General features: G+C 52.0%; 1 protein-coding gene and 1 long non-coding RNA gene across 3 annotated transcripts in view; one reads left to right on the top strand and one right to left on the bottom strand.

Moving 5' to 3' along the window:
* Positions 1-196, bottom strand: part of CNTFR (ciliary neurotrophic factor receptor) — a 37,618-nt gene extending 37,422 nt beyond the window's left edge. Inside the window, exon 1 of one of the 2 annotated variants that reach the window (XM_019734621.3) lies at positions 7-196. The gene's annotated coding sequence lies outside the window, so the exon portion shown is untranslated. The remainder of the gene's footprint in view (positions 1-6) is intronic. The other variant, XM_019734614.3, reaches the window with a different exon arrangement.
* A 6,944-nt stretch (positions 197-7,140) lies between these two features.
* Positions 7,141-15,091, top strand: LOC141571148 (uncharacterized). Its single transcript, XR_012495835.2, has 3 exons — positions 7,141-8,116; positions 9,066-9,286; positions 12,986-15,091. It is a non-coding gene; the product is annotated as an uncharacterized LOC141571148 (long non-coding RNA).
* Positions 15,092-17,066: the final 1,975 nt, after the last annotated feature.

Below are 17,066 nucleotides of genomic sequence, written 5' to 3'. Positions count from 1 at the left end.
ACTCACCGCGCCCTCGGACCGCCTGGGCTCCGTGCCTCGCCCTTCGACCGCCCCCGAAAGGGAGCGAGGCAGGGAGCGCGTAGCAAGCACCGCTGCCGGATCCCGCCGCCGAACCCCGCGCCGCGCCGGCTGGAGCCGCCGCCTCCGCTGCCGCTGCCGCTGCCGCCGCCGCCCGCTCTGCACCGGCTCTTCGGCGCTCGGCAGCTTTAACCCCCCCATCCTCCTCCCTCCCTCGCGTTCTCCCTCCCTCTTTCCTTCGCCCATGTGACCGCGGGCGCCCGCTCGGCCGCGCGCGCCCTCGTTCCCCTCCCCCTCCCGCCTTGTCTCCCCGCGCCTCCGCGGCCGCGCGCCACGACCCCCTCCTGGCCACGGCCCCCGCGCGCCCCCGCCTTGGAACGCTCCCGCGCTGGCACGCGCGGCCCGCTTACGCGGGCACACTCACCCTGCGCAGGCCTATGAGCGCCCCCCCCCGCAGTCGCCTCGACCTGGCACGCACCCTCCCCCCCGCTGGCACATTCGCCCGCACTGGCACGCGGGGCCCCCTCACATTCGCCTTTCTCGGGAACGCCCTCCAGACTGCTGTGGCCCCCGCGCTTCACGCGCAGACCCGACCGCGGGTTTCAAAGACGCGCGAGCACATACCCACATACCACACCCACTCCTCGGGATCCCCTAGGGTTCCTGGGCGCGCACCCATCCCCCGAGGTCGCTCATTCACACTCTCACTTAGCCTTGGCCAGGTCTCCGCTGCGCACACTCCCGCTTGTTCAGGCCCTGACTGCCTTGTACCGACATCCTGGCACAACCGGGCCAACTCTCGGGGTCCTCCCGCTGGCATCTCTGTGAGAGGAGTGCCCAGGCCCCACTTAGCCAGAGCGCCCAGGCCCCACGTAGGGCAGAGGAGGCCAGCCAACTCCGCCTCTGCCCTATTTCTATCGCCCCCAGCAGTACGCACACAACACACCTCGCGCGGAGGAAAGGGGGCTTTTCGCTCCCATGATCCGGGATGGACCAGGCTGGGAGTCCAGGCCCTCGTCTCCCACAAGTCTACGGTGTCACCAGCACTACGACCCTCTCCTTCCTCTCACCTGCCCCCCGCCCCAACACCTGGCCTGGGGAGAAACTTCCACTAGGATGAAGGGGTAGGGAGGGTGCGCCTTCTATGCCTGGACAGCACGCACAAGTTTGACGATGGAGGTTCACCCCTCGAGCTTTCCTTTCACAGCCTGGGCCTCTTAGGAGCCGTGTGCTCACTTCACTTGCCCCCGGGCCTCCGGTCTGGCTAAAACATGGGGAATTAAGGTTAGACAACCAGACCAACTTCTGAGGCCACTCGAGAGCGCAACAGAAAGGGTGAATGCCAGAGGCAGAGAACAGTGGCCCACCCCACGGACTTTTCACCTAACCTTTGACCCATAATCCCGGTGCCTTGCACCTCCAGGGAGCTGCTCCAGGACTGGGGGTGGAGAGTGAGAAGAAAATATCTTGCTGTTTCCTCACACCCTCCCCCAGTAGGCTGCCCAGAGCGCCCGGGCCCTTTCCCAACAAATGCCTCGGGGACTCCCATTGCAGAAAAAACCTTCCCGCCACTGCCCGGGCTTTTCACTTTCACTTCCGTGGCTTCAGAATCCCCTCAGTGCAACCGGCAGGGGTCAGCGGGGCTGAGGCTTACAGAGGGCCGGCTGGGGTTTAACTATACACAACGAAATAGTGGCGTCCAGCTAAGATCATCACACCCCCATCCACAGTAGGTGTCCCTATCCAGCCTCTCCCGGCCCGAAGCCTCCAGGTCATCAAGCCACCGACCGGAATAAGGTGGTGGGCACCGGGAAGGAGCGGGGCAGGGGCGACGGAATCTTTGGGGATCAGGAATTGCCCCTCATCCTGCGCGGAAACTGGGCCTGGGCGTGGTTGGGTGCACAGGGGGTCGCCCCTCTCCTGGAGGGGCGGACAGGCGTCGCGATCTGTGGGTCATTGCTCGGCTGACTTGACCTCCGGATACTCCCGCGTCTTCTGCTAGGTTGAGAGCTGTGGAGAGTTCCGCACCGGACCAACGTCTCCACCTGGGGACGCGGGATTGCGGTCGGCAGTGCCTAAGTCCGCGGTTGCCAGCGCAGAGTCTGCGCGGGGCAGGGTCTACGCGGGGCAACCGGGGTCCGGAGCTGGTCATTTTGGTGTGTCAAAGAATTAGCGAGGACGAGAGGCGCGCATCGGACGGGAACAAGGCGCCTGTCGAGCCGCAGTTCCTCTGGGCGCAGCAACCAACCCCACAGCCGCGCCCGCTTCCCCGAGGCCACAGCGACACCTGGCGGCGTTGCGGGATTCCCGTTCCCCTTCAGGCTGCGGCTCCAGCACAGAGGCAGCGCCCACCTACGGAACTACCAGGGTGCGGCCTGCTCTCCTTCCCGCCGCCAGCGCCTGGCCCAGAACCGATTCTCCTCCCACCTGAGCTGGGGCAGCAGAGCACTCGTGGGTTTCTGCTCCTGCCGCCTTCAATGCCCTATCTGCACACGAGCTTCTGAGCTTCCTAAGCCTGTGTTGAACCCTCCTGGACCTCACTGCTGTGGGGGTAAAGTCAGGCTTCTTAGACGGGGTTTAACAGTCCTTGCAGGCTCTGCCTGTCTCCTTTCCAGCTTTATTAGGCACCCCTATCCCCAAACTCCTGGCTCTGCACCAGCCCCCTTGTCTTATGGCGCATTTATCCCTAAGCCAAACCCCCATTCACGGTCACCCTGCCCCCAGTGTCACCCCATCTTCACCATCTGCCCCTCCCACAGTGGGCAGCAGGAAATAACGCCTCCAGTTGGGAGCTCTACTGCCCTGCAAATGAGTGATGGGGATCCCAAATTTGATAACCCTAGAAGGCCTTGGGACATTAAGGGACGTTCTCCTTGACTTTGAGTCCCTAGAGTTTTATACCCACCATGAAAGAAGGGCTCTGTGGCAGGACTTTTGGCTCCACCCTCCTCCACCCTGGAAGGTGACCGAGATTTAGACCACCTCTCACCTCTCACCCCCAGGAGTCAGCTGTGCCATCCCAAGCCGTTGGGTAGCAAGGACCCTTTCCCACTCCTACTAGTGTGTCCTCAAGGAAGGAGAGCCCCTGCCCGCATGCCCCACCTCTCGAGGTCTACCTTGTCCAGTGCTCCTTCAGAAATAGTGCTTATTTCTAACTTGCTATACCATCAGAAAGTCCCACCGTGGGGCACATACTTGGCTACCCAAATACAAACACTCACGCACAGGCTCTCTGTTTTACTTACAAACGTCAAATACATCATCATGTGAAGTCACACAGTTTCAAAGAGTCAAACAGTTGTATTTAAACTAGATACGGCACACTGGGAGTCAGGGTCCCCTGCTTGGGACTGGGAACTAGAGGTTCTTGAAGGGCGGAACTCCCGGAGCCACACGCTTATACACAATACCCACACATAGACACAGCCACACAGCCATGTACTGATTCACACTGCCTGTCACACAGGCACACACACAGAGTTACACACGTTCTCAATCATACAAAGTCCCACACTGGGGTTTGGCGATGGGGCGGCTCCGGGAGGCAGTTACATAAACGCCCTCACAGCCCCCCTCACTCCCCCTCACCCCCCCTGCTTCCTCACGCAGTGCCAGCGCCTGGGGCGGCTTGGCCGAGGCCCGGGAACAGCTCGGCCTCGCGGAGGCTCCAGGCGCCGAGAAACACGATCCTGACACAGCCCTAGGCCTAACAAGGGAGGGGGGCCCAGAGCACCCCCTCACATACTCAAGGTCCAGCCCAGCCCCCCAGGGACGACTCACCCCCATCCTGAGACAGCTCCCAACACCATCCTGGAACGCCACCTAGGAACCAATCACAACACCCTCATCCTGCCCTTCTGGAATCCTGTCATCTGGACCTCCTCCTAAGCGTGTCCTGACCCTTCCAACCTCTGGCGCCAGAAAAGAGCAAAAATTCCCTAAAGGTAGAGAATGGGAAAGGGCTTGAAGCCATAACAGGAGAATGTAAGTATTCAGCCCGGAATTGCCCCCAATTCTCTGAAGCTCATGCCTCTTCACTCCTCACCTGGGCCCTCTAAAGTCACTCGGAGAGAAAGAGGTACTTTCACTCCGGCTCCAGGCCCTCCTCAGCTTTGCTGCCTACTGATTGCAACATATTCTCTCAGAATTCTAAATTATTTGAAACATCAAAGTCCTCCCCTCCTCTTTGATATCCTTCTTTCCTCCTTAGTTGGAAGTTCTAACTCTAGTCCAACTCAAGTTCCTCCTGTTTTGCTAAGAAGGACGTTTGAGGGTGACCTGGGACATTGAGAATGAAATGCCTGAAAGGAGGAGGGGTTAAGTCTCAGGAAACCACTGAAAGTCAGGAGTCCAAGAGGAAAGGAGAGAACATCCGTACCCCCACCCCCCGCCCCCAACATAACCCCAACCCCACTCTGCAGCCCAGACTAGATTTTTCATAATAGATTTTGAGTATCTGCCTGGGCTGCCCAGACCCAGGCAGAAAGGGAATTTCCCCCTATGTTCTCTGTTAATGAACAAAACATTTCATGTTGAAATTCCTCCTCTGCCCCCAGCCCCGTGTCTCCAGGGCCCCCCAGCCTGACCAAGCAGGGGGACCACAAGGAGAGAAGTAACAGAGTAGGGATAGCCCCCAAGGGAAGCATAATTTACACGGGGGGGGGCATGTTTTTTCATAAATAATTGGGTGGCTTTTCTTTTTCACTTTTGGCTAAAATTACCCACTCCTGTGGCAGATTCCCAGAAAGGGCGGCGGGAGGGCGGCCGGAGCTGTCCCAAGGCCCAGGACATGGCCCCCCTCCCCTGGGCCTTCCCCAAGTTGTTTTCCTGGTCTCTTCCTCTTGGATGTTTTTTTGATTATTAATCACATTTTCCATCTGCAGGCTTGGTCCAGACCCCCTCCCCCTGGGGTCAGGGCTAGACAGAAGAAGGAATGGCAGGCTCCAGGAAGATGAGTTGGGGACAAGATAGGCAAGTGACCCTGGATTTTGGCTGACCTGAAAGAGGCTATCAGTGGCATGTCACAGATCACACCCTTACTATCCTGGTACATAGTAGGGCCTTATTGAATACAAATAGAGTGAACGAATGAGCAGGTGTCCAGCTTTCACAGCACCCAGCTGGCACAGGAAAGCAAAGCCCCTAGTTTCAGTCCCCTTATGCTACAGACAGGGAAACAGCTCAGAGAGGGAGAGTCATCTGCCCAGAGTCACACAGCAAGTTAGTGCCAGGGCCAGAGCAGGACCCCAGGAATGCTAATGTATTCCCCCATTCTCAAGGCAGTCAGTAAGTATGTATTGAGTACCTATTATATGCCAGGCAATAATCTAAGTGATGGGATATAGCAGTGAAACAAACAGAGAAAAATCCATGCCCTCTCAATGATGTGGAGCAATTAGAACACACACTGCTGGTGCATGTGTAAATTGGTGCAACCACTTTGGAACACTATTTGGCAGGATCTGCTAAGCTGAACATATGTACACCCTATGACCCAGCAATTCCACTCACAGATATATACCCAAAAGAAATTATTGTAGAGTTCAAGAATGTTCATAGCAGTTTTATTCATAACAATGGCCTCAAACTGGAAACAACCCAAATGGATGACTAGATTGTGATATAGTAACAGCAATAGAAAAGAATCAACTACACACAACGAAAGTGGATAAAGCTCACAGACAAAACGGTGAGTAAAGGAGGAGGAGGAGGAGGACGAAAAGGAGAAGGGGGGGAAGGGAAAAGAGAAAAAGAAGGAGAAGGAGACAAAGAAGAAGGCACAAAAGTGTATATATTGAGTGATTTCATTGATATAAAGCTCAAGAACAGGCAAAACTCATTTACGGTGTAGGAGTTAGAATTGCAGTTACCTTTGTTGGGGTGGGGTGTCCAAAAGCATACACGTATATGTCAAAACTTGAACTGTGCCCTTAGGGTTTGTGAACTTTACTGTTTACTTTTTGCCTAAAAAAAAACCTTCAAAGATCCTCTGCCCTCATGGGACTCACATTCTAATCAGGGAAGATGGATACTAAATAAAATAGGTGAGTATATAATTTATTCACGTGAGAGTTCAGCGTCTGACTCCACAGACCCCTCAGGCAAGAGAGCCTAAATGTCACCGAGAGAAGCCTAGACTAAGCCTCTTTGTCATGTCCCCTTGTGCCATACTTTGTCCTTATAGTAGTTAGTGTGCCATTTAACTACTGAGTCATTTGTGTGGTACCTGTGAGTCCCTGAGGGCAGCTCTGTGGACTCCATCTCCAGCCATCTTGAGCTAGGTCGGACATTGAACAACTGCTCCTAACACTTCAAATAGGTTTAAGTAAGTGTTGAATGAATGAATGAATGAATGCATGATACAAGCAGGACAACATTGAGCTGGGGGAGTAAAGTCCCAGGGCACAGCGGAGGCAGCCTATCTGAGTGGTTCACAGCCTCGGGAATGGGAAAGAGGGTTGGGTATCCTACCAGGGATGAAGCAGAGACCCAGAAGACTGAGTGGCTAAGAGACCACATCCTGAAGTGCCTTTGGTGCCAAGGCCATGCAGTCCTGGAAAGGCATAAAGTAGGTGAGGAATAGAACCAGATTTGCATTTCGGACAGATCATTGAGGCTGCTGGGTAGAGAGGGTGGTGAGAAAGGCCAAGACTGGAGGTGGGGCAGCCAAGAAGGAAGTGTTTGCAGTGACCCGTAGGAGACAGACCTCCAGCCTAACCTGCGGCAGGACCATGGAGCTTAAGAGAGAACAGGGCTTTGGGGGAGGCACACGGATTCATCTTCTCCATCTGCTCCCATGACCCCCAAAGGAGCCCCCGTGTCACTCTTTACACAGAGAACAGGCGCCCTGGACACTTAGGCCAGTGTCTGCTCTCCCAAGGCCCCTCCCCCTGGGTGATCTTGGGTCTGGATTAAGTTTGGAAAGAGAAGCAGATGGTCAGGGAGCAGATGTGGGGAAAGGGACGAGGGAGGACAGGGAAACTAGGGGTTAGGGGGACTATACGTGTTTGAAGGTGGGAGCAGTGGCACAGACTTGGCAAAATCACAGATGCAGTTTTTCATTTTGTGTTGCACAAATTTGCATGAAACTAACGATGAGAAGCTCAGAAGCACAAACTGGGTCCCTCCCTCCCTCCTCACCCCAGTGGGCCCTGATCTCCCTCTCCTCCCATTCTTCATGGAGGAGGCATATGTCTTCAAAGGACTGTCCCCTTCTGGTGCCAGGCAGAGCCTGACCTTGATCCCTGCTGCTGTAAAGCTGCCTCCCTGATAACAGGGCTGGGATTTCCTAACAGTACTGACGCTCATGTGGCCCCAAGATTGGCTCCCTCTCTTCGTCTCCAACAGCTCCATTCCTGGCCAGCCTGCACTCTCCTGGGGTAGGGGGACAGGGAAGAAAGGAGGCTCTCAACGCTCAGAAATGCAACTGTTGTGATTTGGAAGACAGAGAAAAACGAGAGATTTGAAGACTGAATGCCAGAGATACCCAGGCCCAGGGAAACAGACAGAGGCGGGGGGGGGGGGGGTCCAAAAGAGAAAATTAAATTAAATTCAGTTTAACAGACATGTATTAACACCTACTGTGTGCCAGGCCCAGAGGGAACATTGTGTACAAAAGTACAGATGACTCCCAGATTTTTGGCACGGGTGACTGGGAGATGACGGTGCCATTCACTGATCTGGAGAGAGAGTTGGGGCTTGACATGTCCAGTTGAAGGGTCTGTGGGACGGTGGCCAGCAGGGGCAAGGAGGGGAGAACACAGAAGCTGAGAGAGGGCTGGCTGGCTGGCTGGCGGGAGGTGTGTGGTCCCTGTCCAACTGGAGCTCTCAATGCCCTCAGTCGCCTCTGTGCTAGTGCTGGTTGCGTGGGTATTCATCACAGTCCCAGACTGGCCTGGGCACTGTGAGGGTGCTGGGAGAAGACAAGATAAATCAGGGAGCAGAGAGAGGGTGTGATGAGAGGGGGACGAGGGGAGAATTGCAGCTGAAACCCTGGGAAGTATGATTAAAAGACAGAGAAGGCAGAGAAAGTGTGATGGCCTCACAGGTAGAAGAAGAGCCAGGAGTCAGGGTTGTCACAGGACCAAAAAGGAGCCTGGTAAGGCCAAGAAAGAGCACTGGTCTTCCGCAGCCAGGAGTGGGTTGGGGGCAGCGGGACCAAGTTGGTGCTGTGGAGCTGATTGACATAGACCCTCCACAGGGGCTTGTGAGCAGAGTGTAGGCCCCTCCTTCCCCAGCATCCCTGCGGTCCCTGGAGTCCTACTTGGTCTAGGGGCCTCTTTCAGCCAGGCACAGGAGAAGAGGATGAAACAGCTCCCCTGCCCCCAGACTTCCATCCCTAAGCCCTGAGCCTTCCCGGGAGAGTCCTGACCTTCCTCAAGCTTGGGAGCCTGTAGCGGTCAGGGGAGTCTGGGGACCCTGGGGGTAATTGAAACCAGGGCTAAGACATTAGAAACCATAACGTGGACTCCCTGGCTCCCCCAGGATAGCTCCTGGTTTTCTTCTCACCCCAATCCTTCCTGCTGCTGACAGCTCGGCTCTCCAGGCCTCCACCAGCTGGGCCCATGACCCTCCTCCCCAAACAAACTAGAAGGGGTCTCCAACCAGAAGGCATCCACTGCCAACCCTCAGGGACCTCTTCTCTGTGCTCAGACAACCTTCGTGAGTACTAGGTGAACTCCTTACAACGAGGTGTCACCAAATTCTCATCTTAATCCTTTATTGCAGAACCTATCCTAGGGGGTTGAAGTTAGACAATAGAAAGGATTTCTCAGTAGTGCAAGAGAAAAGAGAGGTAGGAGATGTGGGGCAGGAGTACCTCTCAGCTAGCAGGTGCTCAATAAACGTGTGGGGAAGAAAGAATGAGTCTCAAAGCCCACCAGAGCGCGGGATTGCCTGGGCTGGATCTGAAGCAGGGGCAGGACAGGCTGCTCCCAGGGCGCCAGGAAGGGAAGGGCAGATGAGGAATTCTGTGGCCTAGCGTTCCCTTTCCACCTCTCTCTTTGCTCTGATGTCTCTCTCTTTCCCTCTGTATCTCTCTGTCCCAGTCATGGTCTCTGACAGAAAGGACAGAAAGCCTCATGTGTTGTCTGCCTGATGGGAAGGCCTGCCCCCTGCACAGCTGCCTGATGATTCCAGGATTCCCAGATTCCCCGAGTGCTGGTGTGAGGTCCCCACCATGGTCTCTGCCTGTCTCTCTCCTTGGTTCCTAGGTGAGACTGAAGAGTTCAACACCTAACTCCACTGCTTACTGGCTTTGTGGCCTCAGGTAAGTGACTTAATGTCTCTGTGCCTCAATTGCCTCAGGAGTAAAACAGGATCATAATAATGCCTATTTCCTAGGACTATTGTCAAGATTCAATTAAATGAAATAATCCACTCAAGTGTTTAGCTTTAGAGCTCCCTTCATCCGCAGGCTTCGGCTTTCTCCCCACTGATGTCTCTATGTCTGTCCCTCTGTCTGTCACAAACTTTCTCCCCATCTCTCTATCTACATCATAGTCTTTGATGACTATGACATAGTCCCCATCTCAGTCTTTGTCTGTCTCTCCACCTTTCTCTTGATCCTTTTTCTCTCACCGATCTGGCTCTGCCTGAAGCCCCCAGACAGCCCTGTTTGACCCTGCTCCAATCCCAGTTGGCACAACTGGCCCAGGTGAGGTGGGGTGGGATGTCTGGGGAGGTTTCTAATTCAAACATGGTATTCCTGGCAGCAAGATCACGCCTGGGCCTGAACATGGGTGAATCACAGTTGGTGGGAAGAGTGATTGTATCTTTGTCCTTTCTGGCCAGGCAGGAAAACTGGGGGCTTGGCCTGGCAGCCTCTTGGAGGAAGGGGGACTTGCCCTGACTGCTCTGACCGCCCCCACACCTGGGCCCAAGCCAGATCCCCCATGTCTAGTCCCTGTCTGGAGGTAGGCAACCTGCCCAGAGCTGAGGACCAAAGGGGAAGCCCTCCACCTCTATATAGGGTGGTTTACCTGCCCTCAGAATACTCTGGCCCACCCTTACTCTGTCCTGCTCTGAGTTTCCCATGCCCCATCCCAAACCCGTATGGACTGCCTCCATAGATCCAGCTTCTCGTCTCTGGCTCGCTCTGTTGCTGTCTCTATCTGGGTCTCCCTTAACCTTGATCCATGACTTTGGCAGCCAGCCACATATGATTTGCACCCCCAAACTGAGGCTGCGAGGGACAGGAAACTACGGGGTTGAAGAATCCTACGTAATTCACCTGGACCGAAGAGTCCTTTCTTGTGGGGGAGGCAGTGGACACAGAAAGTCCAGATGTAATTTCTGTATCACTGTGGATCTGTGAAGACCAAGCATGATGTAGAATAGGTGCTCTGTGGCTATAAAGCAGGTGAAGGACAGGCAAACAAAGGACCCCAAACAGGGAACTGGGTGGCTTAGCCTGCAGCAGGCCAGAAGCGTGGATAGACTATTGAAAAGGCTACTGCTTGACTCTGTCTCCGTGAGGAGTCTTCTCTGGAGGTCAGGATTAGTCTCAACTAGTCCAACTAGATACCCCCAGACCTGGGCCCCAGCCAGAGCCCTCACGTCAGCTCCTGGGCAGAGGGCCAGATGGGTAAACCACTAAGACTTGCCTCTGAGTTCCCTAGTCCCAAAACATCATTGCCTCAAGGTGCTCACCAGCTTCAAGGAGAGAGAACTGGGACTACAGATCCAGAGAGGGAGAAACACTAGGCAGGGTCACACAGAAGACAAAGGCTGAGACTGCCTCCCTGGTGTCCTGGCAGCCAGCCTGGGCCTGTCACAGGGGTCCTGTGCCAACACTGTGACAGGGACTAGACGTAAAATGGGATTTTATGTGGTGAGAGTACATAGGAATCCATGAACATGTGGGCAGCTGGGCCAGGGGTGAGCATCTCATCAAGCAGGACAGATGTACAGCTTCCTGTCCTTCCCATCACACAGAGATAAGCACTGGGATAAGAGGTTCCAAGAGACAGCGAAAGAGAGGCAAGAGAACCTGGCAGAGAGACCAAGAAATAGACACAATCAGAGACAGAGTCAGATGCAAAAACAGAGATACAGAGAAAGAAAGATGTGAGTCAGAGACATAGAGACAGGGAGAGGCAGAAGAGGGAGCGCCATGGAATTAAAGACACAGAGATAGAGATAGGGAGACACATGAAGTCAGAGAGAAACAGTGTCTCAGAGTCACAGAGCAACAGTAACATGGAGTCAACGACCTACAGACACAGACAGAGAAACTCAGAGACCAAGAGGCAGAAAAAAAACAGGAGAAATAGAGATGGAGAAGACAGAGAGAGAGTGGGAAACAAAGACAGAAAAATCAAGAGAGGCAGAGAGATGGAGAGGGAGAAAGGCAAAGGGAGACAAAAAGACAGAGTGAGGCAAGGAAAGAGGTTAAAACAGTAGGAATAGCAAAAGTGGGCAACAGACGAGTGTCTCCTGGTTTCCAGTCTCTCCAGCCTAGTCTCCCCAGGGTTTGGGCCCCTGTTGCTATCCTTTGGTTTCTATAGCAACAGGGAGGGCAGCACTATATTTGCATATATATTTACATCCTTTCTTTCTGCATAATTCAACAGGTTTGTGCATATTCATGAGACTGTGAGTGAAGGTGACTCCCAATACCCCCACCAGTGCTCAAAACCTGGCTGTGTTGCCCCCTGCTTGCTGTACAAGGTCAAGGCTCTAGGCCCCACCTCACAGGCTCTGACCTGTCCCTGCCAAACCCTGTTAACATTCCAGGCCTGCTCCCCAAACACTCCCTTGTACTTTCCTACCTATCTCGAGACTTTTCCTCAGGTGATGCCCCTCTGCCTACCGGGGATACCCTTCCTTGGCATCAGTTCTGCCAATGGTACACACACACAAACATACACACACACACACACACACACACACACACGCCCTCACACACGAACTCTGGTGGGGTGCGTGGCATGGAGTGACCAATGCTCATTCTGGCTCCCTGGTGGAGGAGACTCATCAGTCACACTCCTACTGGGTGTTTCTGTCAAAGAAGGGAGCGCATGAAGGGATCACATTGAGAGAGGCTGGGCTATGGGCTGAGCCCAAGGCTGACAGATCCACAGACACTGCGGCCTCCACATGGAAACTGACACAGCCTATCTGGTTCTGGCCAGAATAATCAGAAGCACTAGGAGAGAGCCAAAAGTTGCCTCAGGAACAGAAGGACTGAGGTGGCTCAAATGGTGGAGGAGAGGGCACTAGGGCCAAGAACCCTTTCAAAGTGCCGGGCCTTGAAAGCTCATATGGGCTTGGAGGGGCTTCTCCAGGGCCTGCTCCAGCCATAATTTTGGCTTCGTCATCTCCTCGTGGATCCCTGTGGCAGCCTCCTCACAGCTCTTCCTGCCCTGTGCTTCCAAATCCATTTTCCACACTGTAGCAGTCATAGCGCTCTCTAAAACACATTCTGATATTCCACATCACTCCCTTATTAAAGCCTTCAGTGACTCTCCATCACCCTAAAGAAAAAGTCCGAGTTCCTTAGCCAGGCACTAGGCCCTCCTCGTCTGTCCCCCACTCACCTCTGAGCCTCATTCCACACACTCTCTGCCTTGAACTTCAAGCTCCAGTGATCATCTCTGTTCTTCTCACCTCTATGTTTTAGCTCACGTCTGCCCTTTACCCAGAATATCCTTTTCACTTTTCTTCGAGCTCTTTGAGATTCTACACAGGCATCACCTCCTCTTCTTTGAAGTTTTGCCTGTCCCTAAAGACTGAGCGAGGGAATCTGAACTCCTGAAGTCTAATGAACTTCCCTAACCTCTGAATTCACTACACCAATAGTGAAATTATTTGTATATGTGGTTATAGCCCTCCTCAGGCTGGAGGTTCTGAGCCCTGTGACTATATTTTTCACATTGTGGGTGATCGTTAACTGTCTGTTGAATAACAGAGATCACTGAGCCCATTGAAGGTCAAAGTTCAAGCCTAGACTGTCCTCTGTTTCCAGGCTCCTGGGGAACTCTGCACTCAGCAGAGGGAAAGGATGGGCTATCCCTTTGTGAATGCTGCCACCGCGTGGCCAGACTCAGAAACGCAGCCAGACATCACCTTTCCAGCGCAAGGACGGAAGTGGGAGCTGGGATGCCCTACAGAATCAGGCCTGATCCCTGAGCTCCAGGCTTGTCCAGACAAATAGAGGGGAGTGGGGAGGTAGCTTTGATGAGGCAGTGCTCAAAGCCCACCACTGGTGTCCTTTGAACACTCTTGATGAGTTCCAAGCAGGCAGAACAGCAAGAGCAAAGACTCAGGCCGAAAATCTCATGGCACATGGGAAAAGTAAGGCATTAGTGTAGCAAGAGCCCAGGGTCCAAGAGGACCAGGCCAAAGATGGGCTGAGCCATGGCAGTGACCAAGCAAGGGGGTCCTTTAAGGCCATCCAGTGAATGAATTTGGATCTTGTCCTCTAATCTGGGCATGGGGAGACTAAGGGAGCAGAATGATAGATCTGAGTGTGGCCACACACTTGGAGGCTCAATATTCATTCATTTACTAATTAAATACTATTTATCAAACACCTTCTATGTTCAAGATCCTTAGGTTACATCAGTGAACAAAACAAAAATTCCTGCCCACTTGGAGCTTACATTCTCATCAGGAGACAGACAATAAACAAAAACATTTAAAAAGTAAATTGTATTTAAAAGCCAAAAAAAAAAAAAAAAAAAAAGGAAAAAAGGCTGGGTAAGGAAGATGAGAAGTGCTTGACTGCAATTTTAAACAGAGTGGTCAAAGTCGGCCTCACTGACAGGTGAGCAAAGACTTGAAGAAGGGAGGGAGACAGCCATGCTGGTATTTAGCAGAAGCGCATTCTAAACAATGGGAACAGCCAGTGGCTTAGTTTGGAGGAGAGCACAGGAGACCAGTAAGGAGACTGCTGCAAGATAATGAGGGGCACAAACCAACAGAGGTTGTGAGAATGAAGACCTAGGAAGCAAAATTGGCAGGACTTGGTGCCTGCTTGGATATAGGGATTATATAACCCTTCGGGTCATACTGTGTTCTTAATTCCTCATTTCAAGGCTAACTAACTTACTATACCTGCCTCCTCTAAGGCAAAGAGTATGACTGCTCAGCACATTCCATCCTGGATGACTCCATCACCCCCCTGGATGATCCCCCCTCCCTAGCCTCTTAATTCCTCAGCCTCATCTTCAGTGACTTTTCCTCCAGGCCACCAGCTAACTCTCATGCCCACAACCAAGTCCTGTCAGCTCCTAAAACTCTCAAAGCCACTGACTCTTCCATCTCATTCTTTATTCACTGTTATGGGTTGAGTTGTGTCCCTCCAAAAAAGGTATGTTCAAGTCCTAACCCCTAGTACCTCAAAATGTGACTTTATTTGTAAATAGGATCTTTACAGAGGTTATCAAGTTAAAATGAGGTAATTAGGATGGGCCCTAATCCAGTAGAACTGGTGTCCTGATAAAAAGACATTTGGACACAGAATCAGACACACACAAAGGGAAGATGATGCGGAGATGGATGACTGGAGTGATGCATCTGAAAGCCAAGAAGGCCGAAGGCTGCGGGCAAACCAGAAGCTAGGATGAATCAAGGAAGGGATCCCCTACAGATTTCAGGGGAAGATGGCCCTGCTGACATGTTGATTTTGGACTTCCAGTCTCCAAAACTGTAAATATCTGTTGTTCTAAGCCACCAGTTTATGGTGCTTTGCTACAGCAGCCCTAGAAACTGATACAGCTACGATGCCCTCTCCTAGTTCTCTCAACCACTGCATCTCACCCCACCCCACCCAACATTTTCATGGGCACCTCCAGGCCATCAACTCTTGCCCCTTTCTATCTTCACTTCTTTCCCAACCCAATTTGGATTCTTTGGTCCTTCACTACATACTCTCTTGCCAGTCTCCTCACTATTCTTCCATCATTCCTGCCTGTCTTGATCTCACCTCAGTCTCGAAGAAGGCAACAGTGCTTTCTCTGAGTCCTCACCTGTCCTGTAGGTGCTGCTGGAGCTCACAAACCCTGGCTAATGACACTATATGTTCATGGTCACCAGCCTCAACTGGGCTTTTAGCACTGCCTGGTCATCCTCCTGTACCCCCTTTGTTTTTTTTGTGTGTTTTTTTTTTCACAAAGAAATAAAAATTTATTAAACAATAAAATATTATCATCCATTCAATGCGCTGAAGTACTGGAAATATTCACTACAGACCAATTTGGAGGTAAAAAATTATTTTCAAATTTATGATCAGGCTACAATCGCTAAAAATCTTTTTGAAGGTAGTTCCTTTCCTACCTTTTTTTTTAAATTAAAGTTTATTGGGGTGACAATTGTTAGTAAAGTTACATAAATTTCAGGTGTACAATTCTGTATTACATCCTCTATAAATCACATTGTGTGTTCATCACCCAGAGTCAGTTCTCCTTTCATCACCATATATTTGATCCCCTTTACCCTCATCTACCACCTCCCGCCCCCCTTACCGTTTGGTAACCACTACACTATTGTGTCTATGAGTTTTTGTTTCTCACTTGCTTGTCTTGTTCTTTTGTTTTTGGTTTACATACCACATATCAGTGAAATCATATGGTTGTCTACTTTTTCTGACTTATTTTGCTTAGCATTATAATCTCAAGATCCATCCATGTTGTCACAAATCGTCCTATTTCATCTTTTCTTATGGCCAAATAGTATTCCATTGTGTATATATACCACAACTTCTTTATCCATTCATCTATCGAAGGACATTTTGGTTGTTTCCATGTCTTGGCCACTACCCCCGTTGTTCTCTCTCCCAATTGCAAGAACTCTCTCACACTCCCTTCCCACCAGCCTCCTCACTCCACTCTCACCAGCAGAGCTGGACTCCTGCTTCAAGAGAAGATATAAGCCTTTTGAACTCCTCCCTCATGTCCCACCGTCACCTCCACACCCATCTGCATGCACACCCATCCTCAACTCCCTCCGTTAGAGGGAATCATCTACGGACTTCCCTTTGGGAGGTCCGTATCTCCATGCTTCTGGGTCCCATTCTCTTACCCCCTCAGGAATCTCATTCTATGAGTTATCCACAATCTTCTGTATCTTTAATCTCTTCCCCTATTGGCTTCCGCTATCAGCCTATAAATATGCTCATCTCTGCCAACTCATTAAAATTAATTAAAACTCTCTGTAGTCTACATTTCTCTCCAGTTATTTATCACCTCTCTGCCCATTCATAATCCAACTTCTTGAAAGAGCTGTTTCTACTTCCTTACCTTTTGTGCCAAGGTATAACCTTTTCTAAAATATTATGGAGGCAAAAGCCATACTGCAGTGGTTAAGGATAAAGTAGAAAGTAAAGAAACAGAATCAGCAATTATACATAATTCTTATGCTCCTTCCTAAGCTCGGTCAGGCTTTCTGACCTCAAGGTCTCTGTCTCTCTGGCTCCCTCCCTCATTTCCTCCTGTAGGCCCCACTTGGGCCCTGTAGAGGCCAAGGAGGGAAAAAGCCCCAGAATCACTAGCCATCCCTCCCTCAGCCTGTGGCCTATTTCCTGATTCTCTGAGTTGCAGACCCTGTTCTTCCCAAAGGATTTTGACCCCAACACAGTTTCCCTCCATACTACTCCTGCCATCATCCTGGAGATCCCAGGTGGTGCCTTGACAGGCTACGCAATTGGGAGCTTCTCCCTGGACTCCCAGAGCTTGTGATGACACCTTATACTGAATCATTCCTTCAGCGCAGGTCATCATGCTTATTCCATGTGCTCAATCCACCCTGGACACAGTAGGCTAATCAGGATGGGATGCTGAGACAAAGATCAATTGTCTACAAGCAGCCTGGCCCCAAAGCTCTGGGGACTAATGACACTTGGAAAGCTGTTGCTGGTAGGAGACACATCAGTGGAGATGCTCAGCAAAAAGGCAATATGCAGAGGCTGGGGGGGAGCAAAAACTGAATTAGCCACAAAGAGAATGGGAGAAGTCAGGCAGTGGCTGGTAGCAACACACCTGAGTCTCCCCCACAGCCTCTAGGGGTGTGTTGGGTGCTCCATGACCCTCTGTATTGGAGAGGCCTGG

This window comes from Rhinolophus sinicus, chromosome 16, assembly GCF_057876585.1.
Source record: "Rhinolophus sinicus isolate RSI-liver-muscle chromosome 16, RSI-T2T, whole genome shotgun sequence".
In the NCBI taxonomy this organism is placed as follows: domain Eukaryota; kingdom Metazoa; phylum Chordata; class Mammalia; order Chiroptera; family Rhinolophidae; genus Rhinolophus; species Rhinolophus sinicus.
Note: the sequence above shows the minus strand (reverse complement) of the source record. Positions and strands in the feature narration are given on the sequence as shown.